Raw genomic sequence first — 14553 nt, forward strand, 5'->3', positions numbered from 1 at the left:
TATTTATTTCTTTTTCTAACCATTCTTCCCTCTTTCTCTTTCTTTTCCTAACCATCTGTTTCTCTTACTCTTTCTATTTATCTCTCTCTCTCTTTCTCTCTCTCTCCCTCTATCTTTTCTTCTTCGAGTTTCTCTTTCTATCTCTTTCACTTTCTTTTTCCAAACACCATCCGTTCGCGGTCAGTAGTATCACCAAAATCCCTTTTGCCGTTCCAGTACCCCTGTAGACCCCTGTAGATTATGGGAAACACCAAGCGGAGGACGTTTATGGCGGTGGATCTCGCGAGCTCACAAGGCACTCAATCGCGGATTTGATACAACTTAATCGTGAACGAAGGACGAATCCTCGCATTCCTTTCTTCTAGAGGATCGCCGACGTCCCCATAAACAGGTACTCCCATCCTCCTCTCTCATTCTCCTTTTATTCTTCGTCATCTTCTCGTTGGTCGACTCGGGGAATTTTTTGCGCGAGCGCAAATCTCGATTATCCCTAAGATACGTTTTCATTTTTTCTTTCATTTTTTTCTATGATTTATTCTTTTCGATGGGGAAAAAAAAAAGAAAAAAAAAAAAGAAAAAGAAAAAAGAAACTCTTACTCCAACTCAGGATAGAATTTTTTTTACACGCATACGTTACGTACCTATGTACGTGCGTATATAAATATATCGTAAATAAAAATATTCGATTTGAAATATGAAACGTATTAAATCGATGGTACATTTGTAAGAAAAAAGTAGAAGAAAAAAAGAACAAAAAATCGGGGTCACTTACTTTTCCTTTAAGAATCCATATCCATCAGATATTATTAATGCTATTGAAATGTACACATGCAATTGATGCATTTTATCAGTAACTTGCGTTAAAGAAACATTCGTCTTTTCTGTGTGATTTAAAATAAAGGGAAAGTCGATGAGCCGTGCGTACAACACGGATATGTACATTGATTTATAGCCGTGAAGATCGTCGTCGATGAACAAGCAACGTATGTTACAACAATTGATGTATCAGATGAGAAATAACGATAAGTTCTTCCTTGAAGGAGAAAGTCATAGCGATTTACATATTATTGAGCTGTAATGAATTGCAAGGAGCACGCCGACACCCTTAAGCGGTTATAAGATATTGATACATTCGGAATCGTGTATCGATAAAATTCCAATGAGAATTAACGAGATCCGATTAACAAGTCGACTATGATTTTATTATATAGAAAAAAAAAAAACTTACGCCTTTTTCTTTTCCTTTCTTTCCTTTTTTCTTTTCATTCTTTTTTCATTTTCCTTTTTTCCTTTTTTATGGATTCATTTTCAATTTCATCTTTCGCGAATATATGTATGAAATTATTTCTGAATATCGAATTGTTTATTCGAATTCAAGAAAGACAAATCGATAGCAATGTTTTTTTCTATATCTCGAAGATTAAAAATCATATGTTACAACTCATGAATTCGTATGAAAAAAAAAAAAAAAAACACAAAAAAGAACATAAAAAAAAAAGAATTAAAAAAGATATAAAGAAGAAAATGATTTCATATTTTATAGATATACTTGACGTTTTTATAAGAAAGAGAGAGAGAGAGAGAGAGAGAGAGAGAGAAGGAACGGATGATAAGTTAGAAAGAACGAGCTGCTAAGAATTCCTTGGAGATTTCTCAACGAGATAACTCTACTCGTCTTCTTAGAAAATAAAACGGAACCTCTACTGTTTCTCTCGTGTGAAAGTGTAAAAGAGAAAGAAAATGAAAGAAGAAAAATAAAGAAAAAGATAGGAAGTAACATTGTAGATCAGAAGGTAGCATAAGATAGGTAAGGACTCGTTGAAACGATCCAATCCCATCTTCCACCATATACGGTGAATACCAAGGATAGTACGTGAGACAAATTAATTCCATTTGATCGAGCAAAAATCATCAAACGATACTTATTGTGACGCGTGGGAGAATTTCGATTATAGTCTTCGTTTCCGTGTAAGAAAATCGATGACATTTACAATCGAATGAACGAACGAACGAACGAACGAACGAACGAACGAACGAACGAATGAACGAACGTGCAGAGATGAGATCCTTTCATAGATAGAAAAACCAGTGAGATGTATTCCGTGAGATGAGAATGAATAGCAGGGAAGAAACGATGAAATGGGAAGATGTGAATTTTGTTAAGAAAACAGTATCTCGAGGGAGAATGATCGAGAAGAAAATCGAAGATCTTCGGAGGATAGAAATTCAGTGATCTTCATGAAACCGATTACGAGGACGATATCACGGTGAAAGTTTCAACGAGTCGGTATCTGAAAAGGTAAAACCTCCAAGAAGGAATGAAAGAAAAAGGAAGAGAAAGAGCAAGAGAAAAAGAAAGAGAGAGAGAGAGAGAGATACGATTACTCGTCGATTCAAGCTCGCGCCTTTTTGCGGTGATACATCGAGCTGCGATAATTCAGCGAGTCTCTCTCGAGCTCTTCGCTTGTTCGTTCGCTTCGTCGTCGCCGTGGCTAACCTGTAATTTCAATTTGCCGAACGGACAAATTAGTCGCCGTCGGCTCGTTACGTTCCTCGCTCGAATCCCGCCGGAATCGTTTCTTCACTGTCACCGTCATCACGATCTATATATATATACATATATGTGTGTGTGTGTGTTTGTATATATCTGTACATATACAAGGCAAGTTCCTATATGTGAGACAGAGAAAAACGAAATACGAATATACACCAACTTCGAAATGTAATCCAGGAGTTAAATGCAATTAAGGTTTCTTTCGAACCGTCCCAAACGTTTTACCTCTTTACCTCCTTACTAAGAATACTTTCTTTTTTCTTTCTTTCTTTCTTTCTTCCTTTTCTCTTCTTTTTTTTTCTTTTTTTTTTTTTTTTTTTTCTTTTTTTCTTCCTTTTTTTATTGAACGAATCACATGTACCATCTGTTTATGGTATTATTTTACAATTAGGTTCTTGCAACTTAATACGTTTCGATTTAATTTTTACTTTATTTTTACTTTAACTCGATATATCTATATTTGGAGAATCATCTAACCGAAGCCAACAATTTTCTAACGAAATTAATTATTTTAAGAATATTTAAAATCAATTTGTAATTTTTATCTGAGCATGGCTTTATTTAAATTAATAAATATCGAAGGTATTAAATAAAAAACAAATCAATCGTCGTAACTATTTCGATTAATTTTCTTAATTTGTTCTTTTAATTGAATTTGAAACTATTCCAAGTACGTGATAGATTCGAATATTCACGTATATCATTTAGTTTCATTATTTCATTACGAGAATTGAAAAATCGTAATTTTAATTTGGCTCGCGTTTATCCACGCTTTATGTTTTTCTCAAAAAGCCGATAGATTTCGATGAATGGTTAAATACGACGCGTAGCCGCGTAACGACCGATGCCCGTTTAATTACACACCGCTAGTTAATTTATTGCGAATACCTGAGCTCGGTGGCAAAGCGATCAGATAAAAAAGGCCGCGTGCATAAAGCACAGCGTCATATAAAACTTCCTTTATCGCCAAAGCGATTCGTGCTGTTCGTTCGAACGAGTAGAAACCCATCTCGTTTCTCTCTTCTTTTTCTCTCATGTCTTCCTCTTTCATCTAACTTTCTTCTTCTTCTTCTTCTTCTACATCTTCTCGTTTTCTTCTTCCTCTTCATCTTCCTCTTCATCTTCCTCTTCTTCTTCTTCTTCTTCTTCTTCTACCTTTTGGTCTCTCCCTTCTTGCAGCAAGCAAGACGCGCGTCCTGCCTGCGGCCGCCCACGCGCCGACCCGACGCCCTCCCACCATTTCAACCCAGGCAGCATGGGTTCTCTCGCGCTTCTCTTCGAGTTCCTCAGCATGGGAGAGACGACGTGTATACGTGCCTGGGCACTCTCTTACACTCTGAGAATATCCCCTCCATACTCACTCACGTCACGCGCTCACTCGCCTTCACTCGCGCACGCCAGCTTCCGAGCACACGGTAGTCCACGCGCGCGAAGACTTCCTCTCCAATCTTTTTCCTCTAGCTACCTCGGAAATGGAAGGATAAGATAATTTATTTCTGTCTTTCTTTTTCTTTCTCTCTTCTTTTTTTTTTCTTTTTTCTCTCTCTCTTTCTCTCTTTCGCTCTTTTTTTTTTTTTTCTTTCATTATTTCTATCATTATGTGGCCATATTCGCGATATGAATATGGCCATGACGGTCCTTCCTTCGAACGAATCGATTTTATTTTTTAATATTTTCAAATCTTCGATTTGATCCGTCAATTTGTTCCTCTCTCTCTCTCTCTTTCTCTCTCTCTCTCTCTGTCTCTTTCTTTCGATCAGATAAATGACGGAGATTTGAACAAAATCTCAGGATCAAATGCGATCTTATATTATGAGACCTTAAAAGTTCAATCACTTTGATGAATAAAGTCTAGTAAATTTTAAACCAATTATTTTCCATCAATTTTATATAAATCGTGTGACTTTGAAAATGAAAGAATAATATATAATCCATTTTCGACGCATCCATTCTTCATCCATATACCATCGAATAAAACTCGTTTCATTTGTTTTAATTCAATGAACTTAATTATCCCATAAAATTGAATACTCATAATTAACGTAAGTAATGTTTGACTTGATATATTTGCTCATTGTTAAAAAAAACTTTTCACGAAGAAAGAAAGAAAGAAAAAAAGAAAGAAAAAGAAAAGTAAAGGAAAAAAAGAAAAAAAGAAAAAGAAACTTTATTTAGAATGAATAAACTCTTTCCACAAAAATTTATTCGAAACATCGGGATGGTTTGAACACGATCGTTCTTTAAACTCTCAACAGAGTGGAAGGGAGGAAAAGTTTTAGGAGTCTGAGTCGGTCGAAGGATTAATCGCATCGTCGGAGATTCGCTTTGATTATCCTCGGCCCGAATCCTAAAAGAAGAGTGAGATGGAGAATATGGAATGACTAAGTGAGAAAGAGAGAGGGAGAGAAAGAGAGAAAGAAGAGGGTGCTTAATCGTGTCGAGGATCATGCGGGCTTTTAAATATGGCGACTCGCTAAAAGAACATCGCCTAAGAATCGACCAGGTGGCCAGGTGGGAGGACTTGATTGGACCAGTAACCGTGCTCGTATTAATAATTCAAAGGCCCTCTCTTTCTCCTTCTATATAAGTTCGAACAACCCCACTAGGAGATGAAGAAAAAAAAAAGTAATAAGAAAAAGGAAGAAGAAGAAGAAGATGAAAAGAGAGAAAGAGAAAAATTCGGTTTGTACGCGCGTCTTGATTTACAAGTGCGTTTATGGTGTAAGCGGCAGATGTACTCTTTCTCTCTCTCTCTCTCTCTCTCTCTCTTTCTCTTTCTCTTTCTCTATCTCTATTCTCTCTCTCTCTCTCTCTCTCTTTCGTTCTTTCTTTCATCCTTCTTCTCCACATCTTCTTTTTCCACATCCCTTTTTTCTTTCACGTGCTGCATAGGTACTATGGAACTATAACGCGTATTACAGAGCACGTATTTTAAGGAAGCTTCGTTAGTCCATCCCTTCGTTTATGGAGATCTCCTAACGATTCGAAGGTCCCCTTTTACCGCAACAAGTAAAGACGGACAAGCGAAATTTAAATCGCAGATTTGCCGTGGAGCCGAATCGCCGATTGGCTGAACTTTCATGTAGTCGGGGCCAACAACGATGCCAGTTAAATCGGCTGACCATTGTCCAGAAAAAATCTTGAAAGAGAAACAGAGTGAAGAGAGAGAGGGAGAGAGAGAGAGAGAGAGAGAGAGAGAGAGAGAGAGAGAGAGAGAAAGAAAAGAAAGATCTAAGCACGATTTATTTCAATGAATAATTCTTTATAATGTTCCTCATTATCTTGGTCTATATACAAGACGTATCATTATTTTTATTCAAAATATATCCTCTGTTATTTATTTATTTATTTAAATCAATGTAAAATTTTATAAGACGATCGATAATGTTATTAAATTTTATTATTGGTAATACGTGAAATTACTAGTTTCTTTTGAAGTCGAAGAAAATAATGTAAAAACAGGTTAACAATTATCATATAACAAATTCAAAAGATACAATCTCGAATCCATCGAAGTGCGGACGTTTCTTTTGGTACAGCAGGCAAAAGCAGAAACTCTATACGGAAGGATGACAAATGTGAAATGGGTGCGATACGTTTCTTGCGATCGAAATCGCATCTCGAATCTCGATGACAAACCGACGAAGCCATATTTGTCAGAACAAATTAGTTCCAGAGATATCTGGATAAGAATCCATTGAGATGATTATATTTCCTGTATATGAAGATAATAAAATAACGGTGTCTGTAGATCGTTTAACTCTCGATGCTCGATAACAAACATGTTGAAAGATACAGAAAAAAGAGAGAGAGAGAGAGAGAGAGAGAGAGAGAGAAAATGAGACCAAACCTCGAATCATAAAATCGAACGTAAAGGACGTAGCGAAATATTCTTTCATCGTCCTTCCAAGTTCGAAGTATTTTTCTAAGTGGATGTCGCTTCGTGGAATTAAATTCGCGTAGGGGCTGCTGGACTTTAAATCATCCGGTAATTAGCCCTGAGAGTATTTCATTCTTTTTCATTCTCTCTGAAAGAGAATAGAGGAAGGAGAAGACGATGGAGGAGAAGGAGGAAGAAGATGAGGAAAAAGTAAAGATTCGGCAACAAGAAACGGGTGCAGCAATTAAATTCATTTGTCAATTATTTGACGAATGCTCCTCTCCCAAAGCTTGCTCATCCAAGTCACGACACACACGACGTAAATATAGGTAGAGAAAGATTTTGAAAGTACGCGCGAGCGCACGTCCAACAGATTCAATTTACAATTAACTCGCATACTTTTGAACGTACCCTTTAATTGCCACGTTCGAAAGAAAGTCTCGTTGTTCATGTGTGGCCAAATATAAAAACCTACGAGTATTTTCATCGAATAATTATATATCCCCCTGATCATCCCTCCCTCTCTCAAGCAACTTTACCACGATTTTGCTTACCAATCCCCCTCCCCCTTTCCCTTAAATCTCACTTCCCTTTTTCTACCTTTTTTTTTAACTCTTGACAAACCACCGGAAACCTCGGTATTCTATGCATAGCTACTCACCCATCCGTAAGAGATCGTTCGACCTACTGATTTTTGTCGACACCCTTCCTCAACCATAGCATCTAAAAAGAAAAAGAGAGAGAGAAAGAATCCAATTAAAATTACACTTCGACAAGAGCGACTGCTCAACGAATTCCATGTTTCTTGCTTTCTTACAAGAGACACGTGTACAGATCCGGCATATTCTTTTTTAATGAGCTTAGTTAACTCGAATGTTTCTGATGGTTCGTTAGTGTCAATGGATTATTATTATCATTTTTTTTTCTTTTTTCCTTTTTTTTTTTTTTTTTTTTTTTTTTTGAACGATTACATGGAATAACTGCGATACGAAGATATTAAAAAAAAAAAAAAAAAAAAAAAGAAATAAAAGAAAAAGAACGAAAAGAAAAAGGATAACAACTTTATGATAATCGTAGCTCGATACAAATAAATAAAGCAACACGAAATTACATGATCCCTTGGAAATCATCTTGTTATGTGTGTCATTTAATAAAAAAAAAAAAAAAAAAAAAAAAGAAAAAAACCACTATCTTCGTGATTTCGCAAAGGGAAAGACATCTTGACTGACACAGGTATCTACCATGATATGGCGATTCACAGAAGGGAGTAAGAGTTATATGTTGGCTTGGAACGCTATCACGTTCTACGGTCTCTTAAGCTTAGACGCGACCATTGGACGGCGCCGTGCATCAGTTGCATCGTGGAATGCCGTTCCAATGTTATATCGTACCACCTGGTCTTAACCGGAGAACCTCGAGAGAGAAAGAGTAGCACGATAGTACATTCTCTCTTTTTCTCTCTCTCTCTCTATCTCTTTCTTTCATATATCCATGGGAACGCGTTCGCCACGTCCATAACATTTACGATGAGAGAAAATCACATAGAAGAATCCTTTCCTTTCGATTTCCTTTGGTTTTCCCGGGAGGTGGTCCGTCATATCGATAAAACGATTCATTATGTCGGCATAAGATCGATAGAATACGTCAGAGCTATCAAGCCGTTGATTACTTTTATCGCGTGAGCTCTTCGTCAATGATATATCACCCCCGTCGAGATCGTATCCTGTGGATTATTAAGTAGAAAGATCTACAGAGAGACGGAGAGATAGAGAGAAAGAGAGAGAGAGAGAGAGAGAGAGAGAGAGAAAGAGAGTATTTGAAGGCATCATAAGATTTGTTATGCCATTCGTAGTACATATCGTAATAATACTCTTAGAACGTAAAATATAAGTACTTGTATAATTATATGTACCTATCTACGTGTAAAGATAGAAGAAAATCGAAATTCGTGACGTTCAAGTTGAATTCGAAATGTCATCGAAGATAACGAGTAGTCAACGCGCGTTGGAAAAAGATTCCATACGTATATAATATAAGACGTTAACGACCCGTTGGAATTCTAATGCAGCAAGAATATATGGTACGAAGTTGTAATACTATATCTTCTCCTTGAAGATTTCCATCTTCTCGATTCGTCGTATGATTATTATTTCTCTTACGAAAATAATTTCTTTCATTTTGTCTGTTAAAATCAAAGGGAAAGGGAACTCCGATTATATGAAAGAGAATAGAAATAAAGGTTGAAAAAATTACGGCGGCTTTTTAGTTTCTTGAAAGACGCGATATTTCTATAAAGTATAAGAGAGAGAGAGAGAGAGAGAGAGAGAGGGAGGGAGGGAGAGAGAAAGAAAAAGAGTAAAGAAATGAAGAAAAGGGCAATTTGTGGTACACTGGAAATGTTTCATTACGAAGAGGCGCTCGGTCCATAGCTACCGAATTTCGTAGGAGCTACCGTTGTTGCCCGCGAGCCGAGTAACTTTCTTGGTGTAGTCTGTCAGTGGTCCAGCATCTGAAGACTCGTAATTGAAATTCGCTGCCTCGGGATGACCACCGACCGCAAATCGCAACGCCACGAACACTTTTGTTCTTTCGCTTCCGAAGCGATAGCAATTTGCATCAAGTCGAGAGTCGATCCCTTCGCACGCTTACATTTTTCTTCTTCTTCATCACGGTCAGAGGCTCATCCACAACCGAAGAAGAAGAGAAATAAGATATTATAACGGACTTGTGAGTACTTGGATACCGAAAAAAGAATTTCTCATTAAGTCACGACGATAATGAACGTCCCTGTCCAGGAAGAAATAATTTCGATTCTTGTACGAGCATTCGTCTTGATACTCTCGAACCATGAGAAAGGCGAATAATACCTAACGCTTTCGAGACGGCTCGATTTAAATATCAATTACCTGCCCCCGATGAATTTCGAGCTTACTTTTTTTCAATTATCCTACCATAAGAAATTTGATAAATATGTTCCTTTGCGAATGTTCTTTTGATAAAAAAGTTGGATATATGTGTGTATGTATATATATATTTATATATATATATATATATATATAAATATATATTATATTTAATAACATATTTGAAAATAATTATTAAAAAAGAAATTAATAGAACGTATGTGACATTATTTACGAATGATAATTATTAGCAATATTATTACTTAAGGAAATTACTCGTATTAAATCGACATCGTTAATAATCGAACTAATAAATTAATACAAGTCATTAATAATATTTCATAAAATGTCCATTGCCATTTCTCGATTAATTTCATTCGTTGATCGTTTAATCGCGTCTCTTCGATCTTCGCCATGCTAAGGGATCCCAAGAAATCCATAAAAAGCACCGTTGGTGTTATGATATATTGCGACGGTCGATACGATGTATCGCCTTCGTCCTCCCTCTCGCGCACAGGAGGGATTTAAAGGCACGAATTCGTGCTCGGAAAAAAAAAGTAAAGAAAAAAAAAAAAGAGAAAGAAAGAAAAAAGAAACGTTCGGCCTTTCGCGCGTGGTCACCGTTGCGCGACGACGATAAATTCTAGAGGAATCTCTTTTTTTTTTTTTTTTTTTTGTTTTTTTTTTTTTTTGCTTTTTTTTCACGAATTCGAAATGTCAGAGAGCGAGAAACTTGCTTGTATCCAACACACGGACGACAGCAAAATGCGAAAAAGATACGTTCAATTTTGGATTGCGAAACAAAAAAGAAAAAGAAGAAGAAGAAGAAGAAGAAGAAAAAAAAAGAGAATGACAATTGAAAACTTTTTCGAAATGTCAAATTTTTTCGAAAAAAAAAAAAGAGAAAAAAAAGGAGAAAGAAAAACAAATTGAAACTATCGAAACACAATAACAATAATATTAATCTATCGATCTTGTAACTTTACATGTGCAATTAATTGTTTATATGCCGACATTAATATTTGAAGAATACGAGTTATTACATTATAATTGTACTATATTAAGTAAAAGTTTTGCATACTATATATATATATATATATAAATTTTTTTTTTTAAACGTAAAACAAAATTAGCTTATAGAGGATTAATGACGAGATTGTCCTTGAGATAGCAGGATCGTAATCATCTCGAACATTCGTAATAATTCGTGCGACGCTGTCAGTTCATACGATAACGTTGCAACGCATACGAAAGGGGTAAAGATGATATGGCGAGTAGAGTGGGAGGGAAAAGGGAGGAAGGGTATCAAGAGAATTAAAGTTGATGAAAGATCTCTCTGACAGCGATTTATTCTCGAGAGTGATGCGATACCTCTGGCCGACGTCTCTCTCTCTCTCTCTCACTCTCTCTCTCTCTCTCTCTCTCACTCACTCTCTTTCTTTCGCCATGAAATATCGTGGCTCGAGAGAAGAAGGCGAGGTGGTATCTCTGGCGAGACGCTTGAATTTGTTATTTATAAGTTATCATCGTCGCATTCTAGTAAGAGGATCCCCTTACTTCGATACCAACGTTAACCAACTCTTCTCGTGTTTTAACGTCGCAAATGATACTCGAGTACTTTATAATTATAACATTCTTATTCGTCTTTGTTTTTAATATTTATATCATTTTTTCTTTTTTTTCTTTTTTCTTTTTTTTTTTTTTTTTTCTTTAACAAGCAACTTATATAAAATTATAATACATCCTTTTTATTCTTTTACATATAAGATATTCGTGTTTATATCATCTATATCATTTTATCAATGAATATTTTGAGGAAAAATAAAAAAGAAAATATAATAATTTAATTATATAATAATAAATACCCGTTTGATCATAGTATCATAATTATGATGTTATGATTATAATTCATTATTGTTAAATATTAATTCTTTCGTTACAGTTCAATTATTAATTCGTTTAATAATAATTTTCTGACAAAAGAAAGAAAAAAAAAAAAAGAGAGAGAGAAAAGAAAGGAAAAAAGAAATAAATAAATAAGACAACGATTATAAATAGTTTTAGAATATCGATCTCAAAAAGTTTCTCGTTCTTGTTCGATCATTCTTTTTCATTTACATACGTGAGACTCTTTCGTTTATTATACGAAATTTACCGTAAGAGTTCCATATAAGGATCGAGTCGAAGACGATGCTGCCTTTCCACGACTGTCAGCGAGAAGGCTATTGTCAACGACAGATGGACGTCCAACAGGCACAACACGTGTCGCATACGTGGATACGTGGATACGTGGATACGCAACACGCTCTTTTTCTCCTTCTCTTTTTCCTTCCCTTTGAAGCTCTGAGAGAAAAGATATAAAGAAGCAGTCCATGGAAGATACCTTTTGTTTTAACAAAAGACCGTTCAGAAGCAACTTTGCATCGTCTTGCCAAAAGAATGCATGTGTCGCATCTGCATTGGATTTTTACTCTCTCGATCTCTTTGTCTTTATCTTTATCTTCTTCCTCTTTTCTCAATTCGTTTGGTTAATTTTCTTTTTCTTTCATTCGTTCATTCATTCATTCCCTCTCTATTATTATCTTCAAATAAATATATCGATATAATTTACGATATTAATTTTATTATATCTTTAGAATAATCATTAATTTTCTAACAATTATATATATATATATATATATATTGTATATAATTTATTATATGTTATTTATCATATCGATGTAAATACATGTTCGATAGGCGGTGAACAAAAATGAATTTTTCGTAAATGTGGGGAAAAGAAGAAGAAGAAGAAGAAGAAGAAGAAGAAGAAGAAGAAGAAGAAGAAGAAGAAGAAGAAGAAGAAGAAGTAATTCGTTATGAATCATACCTAAAAGAACTTATTCAGATGGAAGGCATTTTTTTTTATCTGATACCGGATGATACTCATGTGAAGATCAAACGAAAGGATGCGAGTTATTCCGAGTAATTTGTAAACTAACGATTTACATCCGAAAAATCAACTTTAACAAGCGATACGATTATCAGGAGTCTTCGATTTAACGAGACGTTCGTATACGATGTGGAATCCACTCTCTCTATCTTTCTCTTTTTCTCTCTTTTTCTCTCATATTTCTTGGCAAAGTGATTCCTGGACCGAGCTTGAAGAGATACGACGAGAGAAATAAAACTAAAGGTAATCGTAGCACTTAGTAAAACGTATCCACCGTAGTGAAGAAAGAAGAAGGAACGACGTCCTTCGTAGGGAGGCAGGTGAAAATGGTTGAGTAAAGGGAAAGGAAAGAGAGAGAGAGAGAGAGAGAGAGAGAGAGAGAGAGAGAAGAGAAAGAAGATGGAGAAAGGGAAAGAGTAGAACCAAAAATGCTGACTGTCGAAAATTCGAAGCGCTACAAAAAGGACACCGTAAAGATACTCTTTATCGTACAGTTTCTGGGTGAGCATTTGTCCCTGAGTGCCGTTTATCTCGGTCCCTGGTAATGCCTGTAACCTAACACTGTCCTGCCAGAGACAGATAGCGAAGGGTAACGCGCAGTAGAAGAAGAAGAAGAAGAAGAAGAAGAAGAAGAAGAAGAAGAAGAAAAAAAAAGAGAAAGAGAAGGAGATGGAGAAAGAGAAAAAGAAGATTCCAAAAAGAGAAAAGAATAGAGAATGCGTCAGACAGGAACGAACCCCTCGTAAGGCACACGTACTTACATACGTCCGTCTACATCCTTTTTCCTTTCGAAGGACGAAGGCTCAGTATGTAACGGATATGAGACGAACCCCCTTAAATATATTTATACATATACATATACATACATATATATATATATATATATATGTGTGTGTGTGTGTGTGTGTGTGTGTACATGTTATGTATATATTTCTCGTTGAGCCAAATTTATGCATGGCACGCTCGGACCCACTCAAATTTAAATGCGTCTCTTCGAGTCGACTAAGTATCGAAAAAAATGATTCTCGCGTCTTCGCTAAACAAAATTTTCTCTTCGTCTTTAGTGAATTTAAAAAAAAAAAAAAAAAAAAAAAAAAAAGAAAAAAAAAAGAAAGGTTTCTCTTTTCTGTGTTTTTTTTCTTTTTTTTTTATCGACATTAATCTCGTCGTTAATATTACGTACAAGACAGAAATAATAATAATATTAATAACAATAATAATAATAAAAACCATTACTGCTCGGATATACGATGCGTATAATTAAATGTCAAATTCTACGTGGAAGAGTTTTGTAAAATGTTTCATAAGGAAGAAAAAAATCTTTCCAAAAAAAAAACAAAAAAAAGAAAACAAAAAAAAAAAAAAGAAAAATAGAGAAAGAAAAAAATAGAAAATCAAGGAGTACAATCGATAAGATAAATTGAAAAGCAACGTCGTACAAGCTGCTTAACGATTGTACAAGCTTTTAAAGATGAGGCGTTTGTTAAAGGAAACACACTTCGATTCGTCCGCTTCCTTTACCGGGACATTCTCGATTCCGCTTTACGATCGATTAAAGACGATAAATAGTTGTGAGTTCTTGTCGAAAACCATCAACTTCACGTCTATTCCTCTTAACTTTATGGAAACGTCGTGTCAATGATGTACGACGACACGATAGGAATATTTGAATATTTTCGTATATTTTTTTTTCTCTATTTCTCTCTCTCTCCGTCTCTCTGTTTTCTCTTTTTCTATTTTTTTGCCCTCAGAAGAATTTCACTAAGTTATTGCTCTCCAATGCAGGAATTAGAATTTTATTACGACCGGTTCGACTCTAGGAAGGATTACGATTTATCTTATATTTTTTATTTTTATTCTTTTATATATATATATATATATATATATATATATATATAAATGATGTAAAATTCTTCATTCGATCGAGTTGGTTAATACGATCGAAAGAAAAATTATTAATATCGTCTAACGAGTTTTATTTGCGATAGTCGAGCTATTAACATTCATTAATGAAAAGGGTTATCATCAAATCGAATTCTCCGAAAGATTCTAGAAATACATTCCTCATTGATCCATTTTCAAAATTAATAATCGTCTAGATATTATATATCTTCTTAGTCCATCCTTTTCATTGATTAAATATTTTAATCCTCTTTCATTTCCTTTTTTCTTTTTCTTTTTTTCTTCTTTTCTTTTTTTTTTCCTTTTCCCCTATAATTAAAAATTAATTAACGCTAATTATCGAAGATCGATATTATTGAAAAAATTATTCTACAGTTAAGTG

Source organism: Vespa velutina, chromosome 14, assembly GCF_912470025.1.
Source record: "Vespa velutina chromosome 14, iVesVel2.1, whole genome shotgun sequence".
Classification (NCBI taxonomy): Eukaryota; Metazoa; Arthropoda; class Insecta; order Hymenoptera; family Vespidae; genus Vespa; species Vespa velutina.